Source organism: Monodelphis domestica, chromosome 6, assembly GCF_027887165.1.
Source record: "Monodelphis domestica isolate mMonDom1 chromosome 6, mMonDom1.pri, whole genome shotgun sequence".
In the NCBI taxonomy this organism is placed as follows: Eukaryota; Metazoa; Chordata; class Mammalia; order Didelphimorphia; family Didelphidae; genus Monodelphis; species Monodelphis domestica.
In genome coordinates this window covers 180,511,986-180,529,240 of record NC_077232.1, presented here as the reverse complement: position 1 = coordinate 180,529,240, position 17,255 = coordinate 180,511,986, and the positions used below count along the sequence as shown (strand labels likewise).

The 17,255-nt window shown below is 38.2% G+C and overlaps 1 protein-coding gene and 1 long non-coding RNA gene across 3 annotated transcripts in view; one reads left to right on the top strand and one right to left on the bottom strand.

Moving 5' to 3' along the window:
• Positions 1-17,255, top strand: part of TTC29 (tetratricopeptide repeat domain 29) — a 258,913-nt gene that overhangs the window by 115,056 nt on the left and 126,602 nt on the right. The window lies entirely within an intron of this gene.
• On the bottom strand, positions 1,942-16,828 carry LOC103097435 (uncharacterized). The gene is made up of 3 exons (XR_468790.3): positions 16,752-16,828; positions 6,885-7,782; positions 1,942-2,085 (listed from the first exon to the last, which is right to left on the bottom strand). It is a non-coding gene; the product is annotated as an uncharacterized LOC103097435 (long non-coding RNA).

Below are 17,255 nucleotides of genomic sequence, written 5' to 3'. Positions count from 1 at the left end.
TTAAAAAGATCAGTCTTGATTGTGCTAAAAGGAATAATAAAGTGGAGGAATTCCATGGAGACTGGAACAACCTCCAGGAAGTGATGCAGAGCGAGAGGAGCAGAACCAGGAGAACATTGTACACAGAGATTGATACACTGTGGTACAATCGAATGTAATGGACTTCTCCATTAGTGGCAATGCAATGTCCCTGAACAATCTGCAGGGATCTAAAAAACACTATCCACAAGCAGAAGATAAACTGTGGGAGTGAATACCAATGAAAAGCAACTGTTTGACTACAGGGGTGGAGGGGATATGACTAAGGAGAGACTCTAAATGAACACTCTAATGCAAATACCAACAACATGGAAATGGGTTTGAATCAAGAACACATGTGATACCCAGTGGAATTGCGCGTCGGCTATGGGAGAGGTGGTGGGAGGGGGGCGGAAAAGAAAATGATCTTTGTTTCCAATGAATAATGTTTGGAAATGACCAAATAAAAATTAAAAAAAAAATAAAGTGATACCTGAAAAAAAAAAAAGATCAGTCTTGGCTGGTTGGTCTCCTATGGGAAGAAATTTTAGGTCATTAATTGTTCTGTGTGGTTTCCTAAAGGCAATCCAGACTAGTCCCCGTCTAGTTCAATGTTGTAACAAACCCAATTTTCATTTGTAGGATCTGTCCAAGATAGAGATTAGATAGATTGAAAGAGTCCTTCTGATCCCAAGCCCAGTGCTTAATCCATTGCACAACTTATTTGCCCCAAATGTATTGTCTATCAAACTGCACTGACAATAATCATTGTTCATACATTTAGTTCTTCCTACATAAATATTTAGGCAAAATTATTCTAAAGTGAATATGGTTTCCTTTGAGGATGCTCTTCAGGGCTGCAGGCTTAAAAACACCCAATGTATTGTTCTCTACAAACAAAAGCATTTGGAAGACTTCAACATCTTTAAGGAAATGCATCTTCAACTTGGACCCTGAATTGGATGTCCTCCATGACTTTGGCAAAGACCTTTGTCAAGATTTGTTTTCCTTACATAATGCCTAGTTTTTAAACTTAGAGATGTTCTTTGCACAAAATAGTATCTTTATTTTCTAAATATTTTAAGGTATCTTACATGACTTTGACATATAAGTGCCAGACACCCTGCTGGAAGGGATGTATATGGAATATGTTGTGCTCAAATAGATGAAATAGCATCCTTAATATTAAGCAAATAATAAACAGGGGAATCTTGTATTTTCTACAACAGTAGTGTCAAACTCAAATAGAAATGGGGCCACTAAACCAACATACGGTGCGGGTAGGTGGCACAGTGGATAAAGCACTGGGCCTGGGATCAGGAAGACCTGAGAACTGAGTTCAAATGTAACCTCAGACATTTACTAGTTCTGTGATCCTAGGCAAGTCATTTCACCCTGTTGGCTTCAATTTCCATATCTATAAAATAATCTGGAACAGGAAATGGCAAACCACTACAGTTATCTTTGCCAAGAAAGGCCCCAGTGGGACCATGGGGTTCAACAAGTCTGAAATAACTGAACAACAACAGCAGCAACAAATCACGCATGAGGATCCCTGCAGGCCACACATTAACTTCGCAAAGAACAAATTAACATTTTCTGTGTCCTGTTGTGTTTTATTTATTTTGTTAAATATTTCTTAATTACATTTTAATCTTGTTCACACCCAGGATTGCTGCCACTGGCCCAGAGTTTGATTCCTCTGCCTTACAACTCTCACTCAATTATGTAACTATACAGATATAGATTTTCCAGAATATCATTTGCAATATGTGCTTATTATATATTATTGTGTATTATAGTTATCTGTATCACTCTTCTCTCCTATTACACTGTAAACTCCATATGAGTGACAAGTGGCAACATATCTAAACTATGGATTTCTCCCAATTCCTACCACACACAATAGATTGACTCTGAATGTATGAAAATCATCAAGTCTAACGCTTTTATTTTGCAATGTATGATAACAGAAAGTATGGTGGGACTTGGTGTCAGAAGCTACTGGAACCCAATTCTGACTGATCCTTAACCTGGATGGGTCAACCTTTCCTCAGGCTTTCTTATCTGAAAAGAGGAAATGAGAGCATTTCTTTTATGAACCTCCCACCCCAGATTGTTGTCAGAATAGAGCTTTTTAAGCATTATAAAGCTGTGGAATCATATTTCATTGTCTCCCATAATACTTAGCACAGTGCTTTGCACACAATCAGCATTCTATAAATATTTATTAAAGAAATGCTAGATGGAGAGAGGGTGAGAGGAAGGAAGGAAGGAAGGAAGGAAGGAAGGAAGGAAGGAAGGAAGGAAGGAAGGAAGGAAGGAAGGAAGGAAGGAAGGAAGGGGATGGAGAAGGGGAAGAGAAAAGGAAAGGAAAAGAAAAGAAAGGAAAAGAAAGGGAAGGGAAGGGAAGGGAAGGGAAGGGAAGGGAAGGGAAGGGAAGGGAAGGGAAGGGAAGGATGGAGAAATCTCGTAGTTGCCTTTATTTTATAGTTTGAGAGGTAGAAAAGGTACTGGAATTATAGTTAGAACACTGAATTTGACTCCCAGGTCACTCACTTATTATATACTTAACTTGGCACAGTGCCAAGCACATAGTAGACATTTAATTATTTCTTTTCATTCATTTGGTGACTATGGACAAGTCATATAGCTAATACAGACTGAATAAAGAATTAGAAAACAGTTATGTTTGAATCTTACTGGCAAACTTCACATTGAATAGACAGATGTAGGCCTTCAAGGAGAGTAGGAACTAATTAGTCTAGATCTAAAATATCATGAAAATAAGTTATAAAAGTGAACAAAAAAGAGGAGAAAGTTCAAAGAAATGATAGGAAAAGACAAGATATCAGAGAGTTGTGATTGTTATTTAAATGGGCTTAGAGGGTGGTTTATTCAGAGATTGAAGTTGGTAGTATAAGTATTACAGACTTCATTTTACAGATAAGGAAACTGAAACTGCTCAGTAAAAGTAAGTGACTTACCCATAATCACATAGCTAGCAAATATTAGAGAGGGGATTTGAACCAGGGATCTTAAAGTCTTTGATCAGTGCCTTTTTTTCTACTATATGGTGACTACAGAAAAAGAATACCCTTTGGTTAAAATGATTAGGAGAGAGAATAAAGATACAAATCCAATAGGATTTCAAATTTGGCAGGGAAGAATAGTAAGCATAATTCAAGGGAAAAAACATAGGGCAGAATCTTAAAAGCCACACAGTCAGTCAGTTGATTAATATTAATTAAGCACCTACTATGTGCCAGGCACTCTAGTAATCATTGGGAATACATAAAGACCCAAACGATAGTCCCTGCCCTCAAGGAGCTCATAAACTAATGGGGAAGACATCATTCAAACAAATATATATAAAGCTTATATGCAGGATAGATAGGAAATAATTAAGAGAATGAAGACACTATAATTTAGAGGGTGTGGGGAAGTCTTCCTGTAGAAGATGGGTTAGTTGGGACTAAAAGGATACCAGGAAGGTCAGTAGTCAGAGTAGGAGGGGAGAGCATTCGAGTAGGGGAGTCAGCCAGAGAAAATGTCAAGGACCAAGAGACTGAATATCTTATTCATGAAACATCCAGGAGACCAGTGTTCCTGAAATAAAGAGTATGTGGCCAGGAGTTGACACTTCCAGTTTGGATTCTTCTGGAGTCTTGATGTCAATACCAATATGTTCATGGGAAGCTAAAATACTAAATAGGTCAAATAAGCAAATCTTTCTCTCTCTCTTTCTCTCTCTCTCTCTCTCTCTCTCTCTCTCTCTCTCTCTCTCTCTCTCTCTCTCTCTCTCTCTCTCTCTCTCTCTTTTGTCACCTGTTCATTCAAACTACTGCTGCTGATTAACTTATCCAAAGCCTTTTCCTTTGTTGTGAAATCACTAAGTTCATCCCTATCTTCTTTTGTTGGGATACTTTTGAGCCATTACTATCAAGAGAGATCCAAAGCACTAAATGTGATGCTTAGATCTTTTTAGAATGAAGTTGATGCCATAAAACCTGCATTTCTGTACTCCCAACGTTGTTGCAATTTCATTTAAATCAAGATGTCTAACAGGAGGTGATTCAATGAGCCCCATAACTTTGTGAGTTAAAGAAACCACATCGTAATGAGGTTTTGCCACTTAGTGCTTTTCTCATGGCCATGTATTGTACGTTTTCTTTTAACTTAATCATTTTTCATTGCAGCAATCTCTCCCTTTGACTCTCTACCAAGGCTCTCCCTCATATCTATTTCATTTTCATATTTAAATGTTCCCCTTGGTTTCTGTTTGAATCAGATGAACAAGTTTAAACTGGTTCAAGCAGATTGAAACTGATTGAAATCAGTTTAAACCTAAAAAAACAAACAAAACAGTTCCAATCAGTCTAATTTGAATTAAATTGTTTCAAGCAAGTTTAGAAGAGTAAAAACCATTCCATATCAGATTTTTTTAGTTTTTCATATTTACATTTCATTGTTTTTGCTTTATTAGGATAAAATCTTAGATTCCCTTCCCATTTTCCATTATTTATCTGAACATTATATTGAAATATACTTTATTTTTTGAAAATGTATATATATATTTAATTTTCTCATGTATGATTTTATTATTTAGCAGCTGACTGCAGACAATGCAAAAAATGCTGATATGAAACAAAGCTTTAAACTTTTACTGGATGCTGATTTCCTTTTGACTCCTTTCCAAACTTTCTAGCTATCCCAAACCAGTGTGTTGATCTGTATAGTGCTATTGAGTTGTTTAACAGCAAATCAACCATTAAGTACTAGGTGTTGGCTTTTAGGGATTACTATATCCATAAGTAAAGTGACAAAGAAAAATATTTTTGTTTATAGGAAAGTAATTTGTTTATTGAAATGAATTTTATTATTAAAAACAAACCAATTTAAATTTCTATATTTATATGTAACATTTCCTATTGATAAAATAAGTCAATAGAATGAATTTGGGCCAAGATTTTAAAACCCCCAGTTCATTTAGCAATCCAATCTTTCATGAAATATTTCAAAGATATATGATTTTGTCAATGAGGGCAATCATTTCCCTGCATGGTAACCAATGTTCTGGTAAGTCTCCTCACACTTACACGTGATGATTCTAAGATTACACACACAGAATTTCCACATCTGGAACTATTCTCAAAATCTTTCAAGCTTGGAAAGCTTTTTGGATAATGCAATCTGAGACTGTATTAAGAAAGGTATGAGGTTTAGAAGAAAGAGAAGTGATGCATGTCCTAGGTCACAGCACATCTGGAGTATCTTTTTCAGATCTAGATGTCCCTTTTTGAGGAGGAGGACTTGTTTAAAGTTTATTAAAAAGAGGAAGAACAGAATGACAAGAGCCTAGACATACGGTCAGAAAAGAATCTGTTGGATGAAACAGGCATATTTTGGTTGGAATAGAGAAGACTCGAGGACATGGGAATTCTTAAAATATATGGCTATATTGTAAATGAATGAAACTTGCTCTATTTGGCAATGGGTGAAAATATCAGTGAAATAGATATATTCACATATATGTATATTATATATATATATGCATATATATATATATATCAGATATTTCTTCCCCTAGCTGTGTCACCTTGGATAAGTATTTTCCCCCTTTCTTAGCCTCCATTTTCTCATCTGTAAAATGAAGCAATAGGTCCAAAAATTATCTCCAAGGTCCTTTCCAGCTTCAAATTCATAATCTCATGACTTCCTTAGTAAATAACGTAAGCATAATTAAATTTGCCATCAGATCACCTTCTTGAACTATCAAAACCAAACAGTTATTGTTTGTGGTATGGAACTGCATGGAAGTAGGAATCAATTCATGAATCAGCATGCATTTATTAAGTGTCTACTATGTACCAGGCACTGTATGAAAATCTAATGAAATGGGGGGGGGGGTTCATAATGAATTTGCTGTTTTTAGTAAGTACTAAATTCTTGCTAAGGACCTTGAACAATCCAAAGTATGGTGCCAGCATTTCTGCAAGCTCTCTACAAGTGTGGAAAAGCCTGACGCTGACTCTAAAATGGCAAACAGCAGTGAGTTTTGCTGTTTTATGTTTAGCTTATCTGTTATTTCAGAGCTGATCAAAAGCATCCATTGCAGTGCATAGAATAAATCACACCTCTAAATAAACCACTAAAGAATGTTAAATCGATGTAAGTGATTTGAGTCATATTAATATTTAAAACATCTCTGTCCCAAGCCTCTTTATGACTACGAACAGCAATAATAACTACCATTTCCCTCTGCCATTTTTCATATTATAATATTGCATAGTAAACTGTGTAGAAATATCCTCTTTTAGCACTGAAATGGACGCCTAGGATTTCAGCTGCCTATTTACGCTTAAATGTCTGTGATTTTATTCAGCCAGTAAACGTATCTTCCATTAAGACATTGTACTCTTTGCAAAAGCAAAAATGCCATGTGTGGGATTTTTTTTTTCCTTTTTAACGAAAAGAAAGTTTTTCTTCCAGCAACATATCTTTTCTAGTCACTTTGATTTTCTCCTATGGATTTTGAGTTGAGCCAATCTTTTAAAAATTTTCTGTCTTTACAATATTACTTTTAAAATATATCAATTATAATCTCAATATTTTAACTGATTTTATGGATTTTTGTGGTTAAGAATAAAGCCTTCACTAAGGGTCCTATTGCTAGATAAACTACCAAACAAAGTTCTGGGGTGCTAGAGCATGCCCATCTGTATCCTCTAATTCTAGGGTCTTCCTTCTTGGCGGCTAGGTATATTCCTATAGACACAGCAATGGGATGAAAGCGGTCCAGGCATCTGGCTTCCCAGTATTACCCTGCCAAGGTATTTCTGAACAGTTTGTCTGTTTGTACTTACCCCACTCTCCTGCCTTTTCCGGCACTCTCTCTTCATCTCCTTCTCAGCCTGTCTGTCTTTGCCTTTTATGTACTTTAGGAATCTCCATTTTGCTCCTCCAGGGTCCCTTCCATCTGCTGGTGAGTCAGTGGGCCATTCTCCCAAACATCCATTGCATGGAGGAATTCTCCGGATGAAGGGCGAAAGCTCGTCCCTGCTCCCATCTTCTCCTTCCCTGCTTGTCACTGCTCAGCTCTCAAGCCCCACACTGGCTTGTTTTGTCAATAACCATTTATTTGTTGCCGGGATAGTAGCAGCCATTACATCTGACCTCCCTGTTTCATCAATTATGGATAGATTATTGGATGTGAACATCTGCAAAAGCTCACTGCTGAACTCACCTCCTGGCTGGGATTAGATCAAGTATTAAACTGTTGTTTATTGTCAGGCCAAAACTCTACTGGGAAGCCAGGGGATTCCAAGGCAAGCAAAGCCCCCATCAGCAAGTACCCAAAATTGTTTAGTATTGCCACCGTTTCCCTGAAGATCCCACACATTTATTATTTACACTTATTACTCGTTGTTATAACATACTTGATAAAAGCTCTTGGCAGGCCTCTTGTTCCCAGCTATCGTCACATCTGTCAGGACCAAAATGATTCATAAATTGTTTTCTTTCCTTTCCCATCTCTCGGGAAGGGGAAGGGATGAAGCACCTTCCCAGCGTAAACAGACGAAGATGGGGCTATTGGGTTTTATTTCCTGGAAATGTGTTCACATGGCCTGAGATGAAAACATGACATTATGGATCTAAATGAGGGTTTACCGGCTTGACCGGAGTAATGGCTTGTGGTGGAAGAGATAGCAGATTGACCAAAGAAAATGGGCTCCAAATGTTTTTCAGGGCTTTTGTGGATTTCTGGAAAAAGGAAACCAAAATGAATTTTTATTGAATCTTGTTCTAAATGAGGAAGAAATCAAGTAAGAGGGATTATAAATAGATGGTGGCTTTGTGGCAAGGGAAAAGACAAATCTTCCAGTCATCATTGATTCATGCAGAAATATAGAAATTTTCATAGTATTGGTATTTATTAAAAATGGGTAGGAATTACTCATGAATATAGAATACTTTCCTGATCCTTCCCCTGGTAATTGCAAATGGTTTGGAGCCTCGTAATATAGCAGAGAAGTAGCATGGATAGGGCACTCAAAGGAAAGGTCAGAAACTTTAGTTTCCAGCCATGCACGGTCAATTCAATTTAACAAATATTCATTAAATTGCCAAGTTAGCTAGTTGACATAATGGTTAGAGAGCTAGACTTATAATCAGGAAGGCCTGAGTTCAAATCCTGCCTTAAACAATAACAGTGTTATTCTGAGCAAATTACTTCAGTTTTCTCTGCCTCAGTTTCTTCACCTGTGAAATATGGATAATAAGGGCTCTCACTTCCCAGGGTTATGGTAAAAGCAAATAAATTTTGCAAACTTTCATAGTCACATAAATGTTAACTAAATTTCAGGGATGTGGTTGAAGTCAGCTACTAATGATTTGGGTGAGCCAATAGTGATCATTTATTTACACCTTGGAAATCAGCAAATACTACAAATGTTGGCTTGATTTATTGTTTCATTGATTTTCTAGACTTAAGAAACTGCTGGAGAAAATGTTAATAATAGAGATTAAACTTATGCATACATTTTCCCCATCAGAGGGACTGGTTGTTAAATATTTACCAGCATGCTCCTCTAAGAACCTAATATGTATAATAAAGAACTTGCAATGTTCTGTAGGTATAAAGAAAAATAAAATAATCTCTGCCCTTAAGGAACTTACATTCAACTTGGATGATACAATATATGGTTTTGATCTTAGAATCAAAGAAGAGCTAAATTCAGATCCTGCTTGAATCATCTTATTAGCTGTAGTCATTTCATTTTTCTATGCCTCAGAAGGAGGTCAGACTTAGATTTGATAGGTTTTAAGCTACGGAAGCTTACAACTACACTAACTTTTTCTGACATACTACATTTGTGCATGTGTATATATATAAAGATACCTATATGTGAGACTGTATACACAATATGTATATTATATGTGTGTTTATTACTCATGATATATATCAGTGTATATAATATCTACATGCATGTATTTGCATGTAATTTATATTTTATTTTATCTGTATGCACATGTATACATACACACATGCAGAAAGGGCAACCTAAAAGTTATCTTTTTATGATAAATTTCAATAGCTTAAAATAGGGATGGATACTATATCAAGCAAATTAGGTTGATAGGACCTATTATGTGCTAACCACTCGGAATACAAAGACATAAAAAGAGACCACCCCTGACTCCAAGGAGCCTACATTCTGTTGGAGTCATTGAACATTAATTGTTTTTATAATCCATGAAAATATCCAATTTTATATCTGCAAGAGACAAGCATGGGACAATCTAAGGATATTTATTGGGAGAGGAGAATTCCAAGGCTTTGTCCCATAATTTAGAAGATGCTAATAGTATTGATGCTTCTGAAGCAGTGTAGACCCCAATTGAGCTTAGAACCTCATTTGTGGTTGTTCAATCATTCAGTCTGGCTCTTCCTGTCTCCATTTGGAGTTTTCTTGGCAAAGATACATTTCCTTCTCCAGCTCATTTGGCAGCTGAGAAAACTGAGGCAAACAAGATAAAGCGACTTGCTCAGAGTCACCCAGTTTACTAAGTGTCTAAATCCGGATTTGAACTCCTCAGGAGGATCACTCTATACACTGAGCCACCTAAGTGCTCTAGTAGAAGTTACCAAAAATAATTCTTTTAAACTAGGAAACCACTAACAAGCCTAACCCTATCTCATTCTGACAGTCACATCCCAGACAGGCTCTTCCCATACCTCCATGACCTTCTTGGTGGTGAGCTCATGCTTCTACAGGACTCTGCCCATGGAACCCAAGCTTCTCCTAACTTACCCACCACAAACTGATCTGCCTTAGGGAGCTGATTTAAGGGCAGGTCCTCCTGGTGTTTTGTAAAGCTTTCTCTGGGCACCAAAATTTCTAGGTATGTTTCTACTAGAAATTAGAGTAAGAAAGGACTGAAGAAATCATCTCGTTTCATATATGTGGACACTGAGAATCAAAGTTAATAACCTTATCAATGCTCACACTGAGAGAAAGCTAGGACCAGAATCCAGACCTCTTGCTCTGCTCAGTCCTTCTCCTTCTATATAGTATGTTTTATCTTCCTACTGTATGTATTAAAAAAAAAATTTTGAGGCAAGTTAAACCTCCAGTATGTGACAAATCGTCCAGATGCAGAGTAATAAGCTTCACAAAGGAAGAAAGTGTGTGTGCCCTGTGTGATCAGAATGGGTTTCTGCTACAGTAAGACCCCTTCTAGATTAAGAAAGCTTCAGCAGAATGCCAACTATCCAAACTCTTGCATTTTATGTATTTTATAGTAGGGTACACACGTGCCCTTCCTCTCTGTTTATTCAACATAATTTTCCTTGCAGATAAGAATGACTGTATTTATTACATGTCAGAGCCTTCTGCTTTTTCCTGAATATCTTTAACAGCCCCTAACTGCCCTGAGATAGACCATCATAGCTCTGCTTGCGTTATCTGTCTATTGACACCCTTGCTGGTTCCAGTACCATATCTGAGGATGCTGCTGCCCAGGCTGGGTCTTTGCCTGTTTACTGCAGTGCTTGTCAGAAAGCATTAGCTCCTGATTCCTTTGACTAATGTTGCAGCTGATTGTCTGAATCATGTTCCAAGACTGCAAATGAGGCAGAACCATCCTTTCTGTTCACCAACTGTGAAATGGCTAAATAGGCCTCGATTGCCAGAAATCAGAAGAAATGTATTTCCAATAATATCTGACAGGGATTTTGAGAACAATGTGTCCAAGTTGATTTTTCTCCCCTTCTCACATAAGCATAAATCAGAAGAATTGCCCCCTTCCTTTTTCCCCTCTCAAAGTACCATACTTTACCCAGAGTTGTGTAAAACTTTTTTGTTGTGGTTACGTGGTAGCACAATTGGGAGTTTGCTTAAATTTTAAATTATGCTGGATGTGTGAAAAAGTAACATTCAGTGCCTTCCTACTGGTGAGCAAAGTGGTGGGAACTGATCTTATCACATCTTTTTCACTTGTCACCACTCTGGCTGCCTCCATTTGAATTATAGGAAGTTTTTGGAATTGGGGGAATTTCTTCAAGCTCTTTTATGACTGAAGGACTCAGATGAAATTGGGAATAAAGCTTCTTCGTTCTGACTGCTCTGTTGTAGATCTCACTCACTTTTACTATGAATAAGTCATCTTTTGCTGTATGGAGTACTTATTCTCTCCTCAATATTGACTGGTGTTAGGGAGCTCCTTGGGGCTAAGTTTGCAGCAGAAGAGCTGGGGCTGGTGGGTAAAGAAGGAAAAGATGGTATGGGGGTGGGGAGAACCAAACAAACAACATTCAGATGAGGCCCCAAAGGGAAACTATTTAGCTGTGATTATGGTATCCAAATATTGGCAACTTACAAATTGTTTGTGGTCCAAAAGTTCATTTGTAAGGCTGTTGTTTGGAACTTGGAACACATTTTCCCCCTGGAAACAACTTATGGTTAGGTTCCCAGGTGAATTCAGTTCACAGATCCAACATCTAGCCCAGACTGCAGTCAATCTGTAGTCCTAATAGTACCAGTCTAGGTTTAGGGTCTCCATCTGGTATAGGAGTTAGGAGGGGAAAGAAGACTTTTCCTGGGTGCAGGGCCAGCTCCAGGCACAAATCTGAAATAGGTAGCATTTGTCTTTGTGAATGCAAATGAAACCCTGCCTTTCAGAAAAGGGAAACAAAAAGGAGACCTGGTCAAGTATGGGGTGTGTATTGCCTACATGCGTGTGAGTGTGTGTGTCTGTGTGTCTGTGTGTCTGTGTGTGTGTGTGTAGCATCTGGTTGCTTTCAAGGGAAAAAGAATTAAAAAATGAGAAAGTCCTTGCAAAAGGCAGTGCAGAGTATTTAAGAAATACACCCACCCCACCAACCTGTCCTTAGATCATTTCATTGTTATTGTCTTTAAATGTAAAGAGCAGAAAATGGTTGCCTTCTGGTTTGTGGATTGTTTTAACTTGACTTCTGTCAGTAAAATAATGCATGAAACAGAATTATTCTATAAAACTGACTTAGCAGCAAAAGCACAGTTTTTAGAGTCATAGGACATGGGTTTGAATCCTGGACTTGCTACTCATGTCACATTGGGCAAATCCATTCCCTTCAGTGTATCTCATTTTCCTCATCTATAGAATGAGGAGTTGGAGTATCATATAAGGTCATAGATTTAAAACCAGCAAGGGCCTTAGTGCCCATCTAGCCTAATAATTTCATTTTACAGATTTGGCAACAGAGGCTTAAGTTCCTTAAGATTTTACTCATGGTCACAAAGGTAACTAAGTTGCACACCCTGGACTTGAACTTTTGTCAATTGGTCTGTAAGCATTAATTAAGTGCTTGCTATGTGCTAAATTCTGTGTAAGTCACAGTGAGCTGAAGAGATGTCTCCAAGGCCATTTAGCAGAACAATGTCTAGAATTCAGCTCCCCAGATTATTAGCCTTATGAGCCCTTCATAGCTGACCTGTGGTAATAGCTCCCAAGATGGTGATGTGAATGGGGTAGGAGAAAGGAGAACTGGCAACAAAATTAGATAAATGACATAAGAAAAATATTCAACTTTAAAAGTTGACTATGGCCTATGGAACCTTCCAGTTCTAAACATAGGACTATAAAAACATTCTATTATGTCCATTATCATGGCCTACTCCAAATCTTGTTTATCTTTCTCTTCTCTGACTTCCTAATGCACCTTCATCTCTAGAAATTTTGAGTAGTCATTTCTGTTTTAATTGGTGATTGCCCTTCCCAAGCCACTATTTTAGGCATCTCCAGCCTGTTCTACATCTCTCCATACTCCCTGGCCATCTTCTGACCAACTGTTTTCCTCTGTCTGGACACCATCATCTCTGCCCCCCTCCAGTTCTAGAACCAAAGGGATCTAGAATCTGCCATTGCTCCTGGAAGTGGTATGGCCAGAGGCCATCATACCCCAACTGTTTGACAAGGTCATGATCCAAGGAAGGAAAGTCAGCAAAGCAGATCCCAGAATGAGGGCCCCATGCTGATCCCCCTTTGTGACTTCTTCCCCAAATTTTCCCCACTAGTGGACTTGTTATGAATTGTTATGATTATTTTTCTCTCCCCAATACAGTAGAAATAACATGAGAGCAAATACTTATAGGATCAATACTTGTATACCCTACTTTGAGCCCCCTAGGTTATTATCCCAAAAGATTGAAATTACATAATAAAAGCCCAAAGACTACTACCCATGACCCCTCCTTTCTCAAGCACAAGATATACTCCAAGGCCCTACAACATAATGAATCTTGTCCTATAGTTACCACACTTGAATGAATTTGTTGGAACAGAAGCCAAACTGTGTAGCTAGGCATCTCAAAGTAACACAAGAAAAACAGAACTTGTAAATTGAGGAAAACCCCAAAATTGGTCTGCCTAAAGTCCTCACACCTAGATACAAATATGTTTTGTTGTTCATCTCCCAAGCAATAATTATGGATAGTGAAAGCTGACCAAAAGCACAATGATCCTCTCAGCAGGTCAAGGGGTACTAACCTACAAATGGCTTTATTCACATTAATCATATATATATATATATATATATATATATATATATCACAGAGTGTTGTAGAAACCTAGTAAGTGATCACAGAATTCTTTGTTGTAGTAACATCACAAGAGTGTTGTTTAGGTGATTTGATAATATCCAGTCAAACTGTGGAGTGCTGCATACATAGAGAATTGATTATGTGTGTGTACCAAAAGCCTATATAATAAACATACCATGATACCATGGCAGAGCACTGTGTGTTATGCCTTTGTATGTGGGCTGAATGCACGGTGTATCTCATCTCATTTTTCTGACCCTGACACCACATCTGGGCGGACAGACCCTGGGTCCTCAGAGAGGCTGCTGGACAGACCTCTGGAATGTTAGGTCTGCTCCTTATGGCACCATTCATTATTTCTGTAACCTTTTGAAACAAAGTCACAGTTTCCTTGTATTATATGTGTTTTCTCCCCCATTCAAAAGTTAGTTTCTTGAAGGTGGGGACTGACTTGACTTTTGTATTTCCTCAGTGTTTAGCAGAGGGCTTGACACATTTTTGCTGCTGTTGTTCAGTCATTCAGACTTTTCTTGATCCCATGGACCATAGCACACCATATCCTTCTATCCTCCACTATCTCTCGAACTCTGTCCAAGTTTATGTTCATTGTTTCCATGACACTCTCTATCCTTCTCAACAACCTCTGTCGTCCCCTTCTCCTTTTCCTTTAATCTTTCCCATCATCAGGGTCTTCTCTAACGAGTCCTATCTTCTTATAAGTGGACAACATATTTAAGCTTTTAGCTGTAGTATTCATTCTTCCAAAGAAGAGTATGAATTAATTTCTTTAAGTATTGACTGATTTGATCTTCTGACTATCGAAGACATTCTCCAAAGTCTTCTCTAGAATCACAGTTCAAAATGGAGGATTCTGCAACTCTTGGCTTTCCTTATAGTCCACACACTTAATAAATTTATTCACTCATTCATTATCATAGAAAGGTTTCATGTGTACAATCTCATCTCCCAATAAGCTTGTGACCTCCAAGGAAGCACAAACCATGTTGAATAACTAGCCATAAGACTGTTCTTTTGCCACTTTGTGTATCCCCAGTGTTTATTTAGCACAGCTCCTGGCACATAGCAGGTACTTACTAAAGATTTGACTGACTGAGTGACATACCTATCCTTTTGTTGTTCAGTCATTTCAGTTTTGGCCAACTCTTCGTGACCCCATTTAGAGTTTTCTTGACAGAGATACTGGAGTGCTTTGCCACTTCCTTTTCCAGCTCATTTAACAGAGGAGTAAACCAAGGTAAACACAGTTAAGTGATATGTCCAGGATTACATTGCTAATAAGGGCATGAGGTAAGATTTGCACTAGGTGACCCTGCGTCCAGGCCCAGTTCTCTTTCCACTGTGCCACCTAGCTGCCCTAAATTGTTTTGTCTACACCTCGTTAAGACCTACTTCTCCTTTAATTAATATCATACTAATAGGCTGTTACAATAAGAAACCCCATAGAGGGGTTTATCATAAATAGTAATAACTCCATACAAATTTTGATTCAGAGTTCATGTAACCTGATAATTCTCTTTGTTTTCATCCTTACTTATGCCCCCTTCCTTTTTTATGAAACTTTACTCTCATACTCAGTACATGAAAACTTTAGAACTGGAACCAGAATTTTCCTTTCATTAAATATTTTGAACCTGCCAATTTTTTCTCCTCCCTTTTAATATTTGGTTTGTGCTCCCAGATGCTAACCTTTCAGACCCTGGCTTTGTTATGAACATATTGCATGCTACAGGGGCACACCATCAAATACAGTGGGCCTCTCTAAGGTGTCTGGCTCTTCATTTAAGGTAGCCTGCTTTGACGGTGCTTTTATTTTGCTTAGTTGTTTTAAGTTTCTAAGTTGTGCTAAGCTTCCATATTTTAGCATGCCCTCCTTAATCATTTTAGCTCTCATTGATCCCCCTTTATTCTGAGATTTATTCCTCATGGCCCCAGAGGGCCAGAGCAATGGATGAAAGTTGCAAGAGGCAAATTTAGGCTTAATGTAAGGAAAAATTTCCCAATGGACCTAGAGCCTTAAGCAATTGGGAGTCCTTGCACCTGAAACCAATTCAGTTTAGAGAACATAGATTTAAAGCTAACAGGGACTTCAGTGTGGTCATCTAGGCTAACCTCTGCATTTTACATATGAGGCAAGGTTACATGGCTTGCCCAGAGCTACAGTTTACATACAAGATTTAAATGGCCATTTCCCCTGGTTCTCATTTAATGGACTATATTCTCCCCATTGCCTCTATCATTCCACTTTATAAGTATTTAGGGAAGTACATTAACTAGAAAGGGTAGAGACCTGTGCTCTCACCCTTCTAATTAGCTGCTTGACCTTGGAAGCAATCCTGTTTAGAAGCAGCACTTGAACTCAAATCCTTTGGTTCAAAACCCATTGGTCTTTCCACTATACCCATGCTCAAGTAGAATAATGGAGAAGGGGATGAGACAAACCCTTGAGCATATCCCAAGACCAATGTGCATTGTCATTATTCACTGATCTCCAGCATTCTTTGTGGCACAGGTCTTTGTATCACATGGAATTGGGCAGTCATTCAGGGCAGTGTTGAACTAAGAAATGGGATAGTGACAGGTCCTGTGAGGGGGTGGCATCCTGGAGCTGGGTAAAGTGGAGGTGCTTACTTTGTCCTCCAAGATTACACATTGGGAGGAGATACTCTCTCTTCTATACTTTGCAGTCTATAAACATCTCATGTCACTCCAATGTAGAGAATCATTCTTCCCCAATATTGATGTCTGGGGAGGAGGGCAAAAAGAAGAATGTATCCCTTTATTTCCTTGATGGCATTCTAAGTCCTCTTTCCTCTCTAACTGCTCCTCATCAGACTTCTTTGTTTGTTCATCCATCCTATTCCTGCCCTAAAGTATGGGTGCCATCCAAGATTCTGTCCTTGGCTGTCATTTTTTTTCTTTCTGTACCCTCTCTCAATAATTTTACCCATTCTCAAGACCCAACTAAATCTTCTATAAAAATGACTCCCAAATCTACATATCTAGCCCAAAATGCTCTTTCTTGAGCTCCAGTTCTCTTATTAGCATATCAAAATCTGAAACTAAATTCATTATGTGTCTATTCTCACTTATAAATATGTACCATCTCTCAACTTCCCTACATCCACTGACCTCCAAGGCACTTGGGTTCAAAACCTTGGAATCAGCTTAGACTCTTCTTTCTTCTCTATGTGTATGGAGGTGGAGTGGGTCAGAGTGAGCAGTTAGAATTATGCTATAATAGTAATTTAGATGTTGTTATTGTTGAGTCATTTCAGTCATGACCATCTCTTTGTGACTCCATTTTGGGGTCTCCTTGGCAAAGATGCTGGAGTGTTTTCTAATTTCCTTCTCCAGCTCATTTTAAAAGATTAATTGAGGCAAGCAGGGTTAAGCAAATAAGTGCCTGAGACTGGATATAAACTCAAGAAGATGGGTCTTCCTGACTCTAGGTCCAGTGTGCCTCCTAACTTCACAACTTTAAACCTCTGAGCATATAGTCCCTCATCCCCACATCTCATCATCTGTTGTCATATCTTGATGATGGCACACTATCTCTCATATCTATCCCTTCCTTTTCACTCTATCACACACTGTCTTCTGTCAGGCTTCTCTGGATATATTGAAGATGTATCC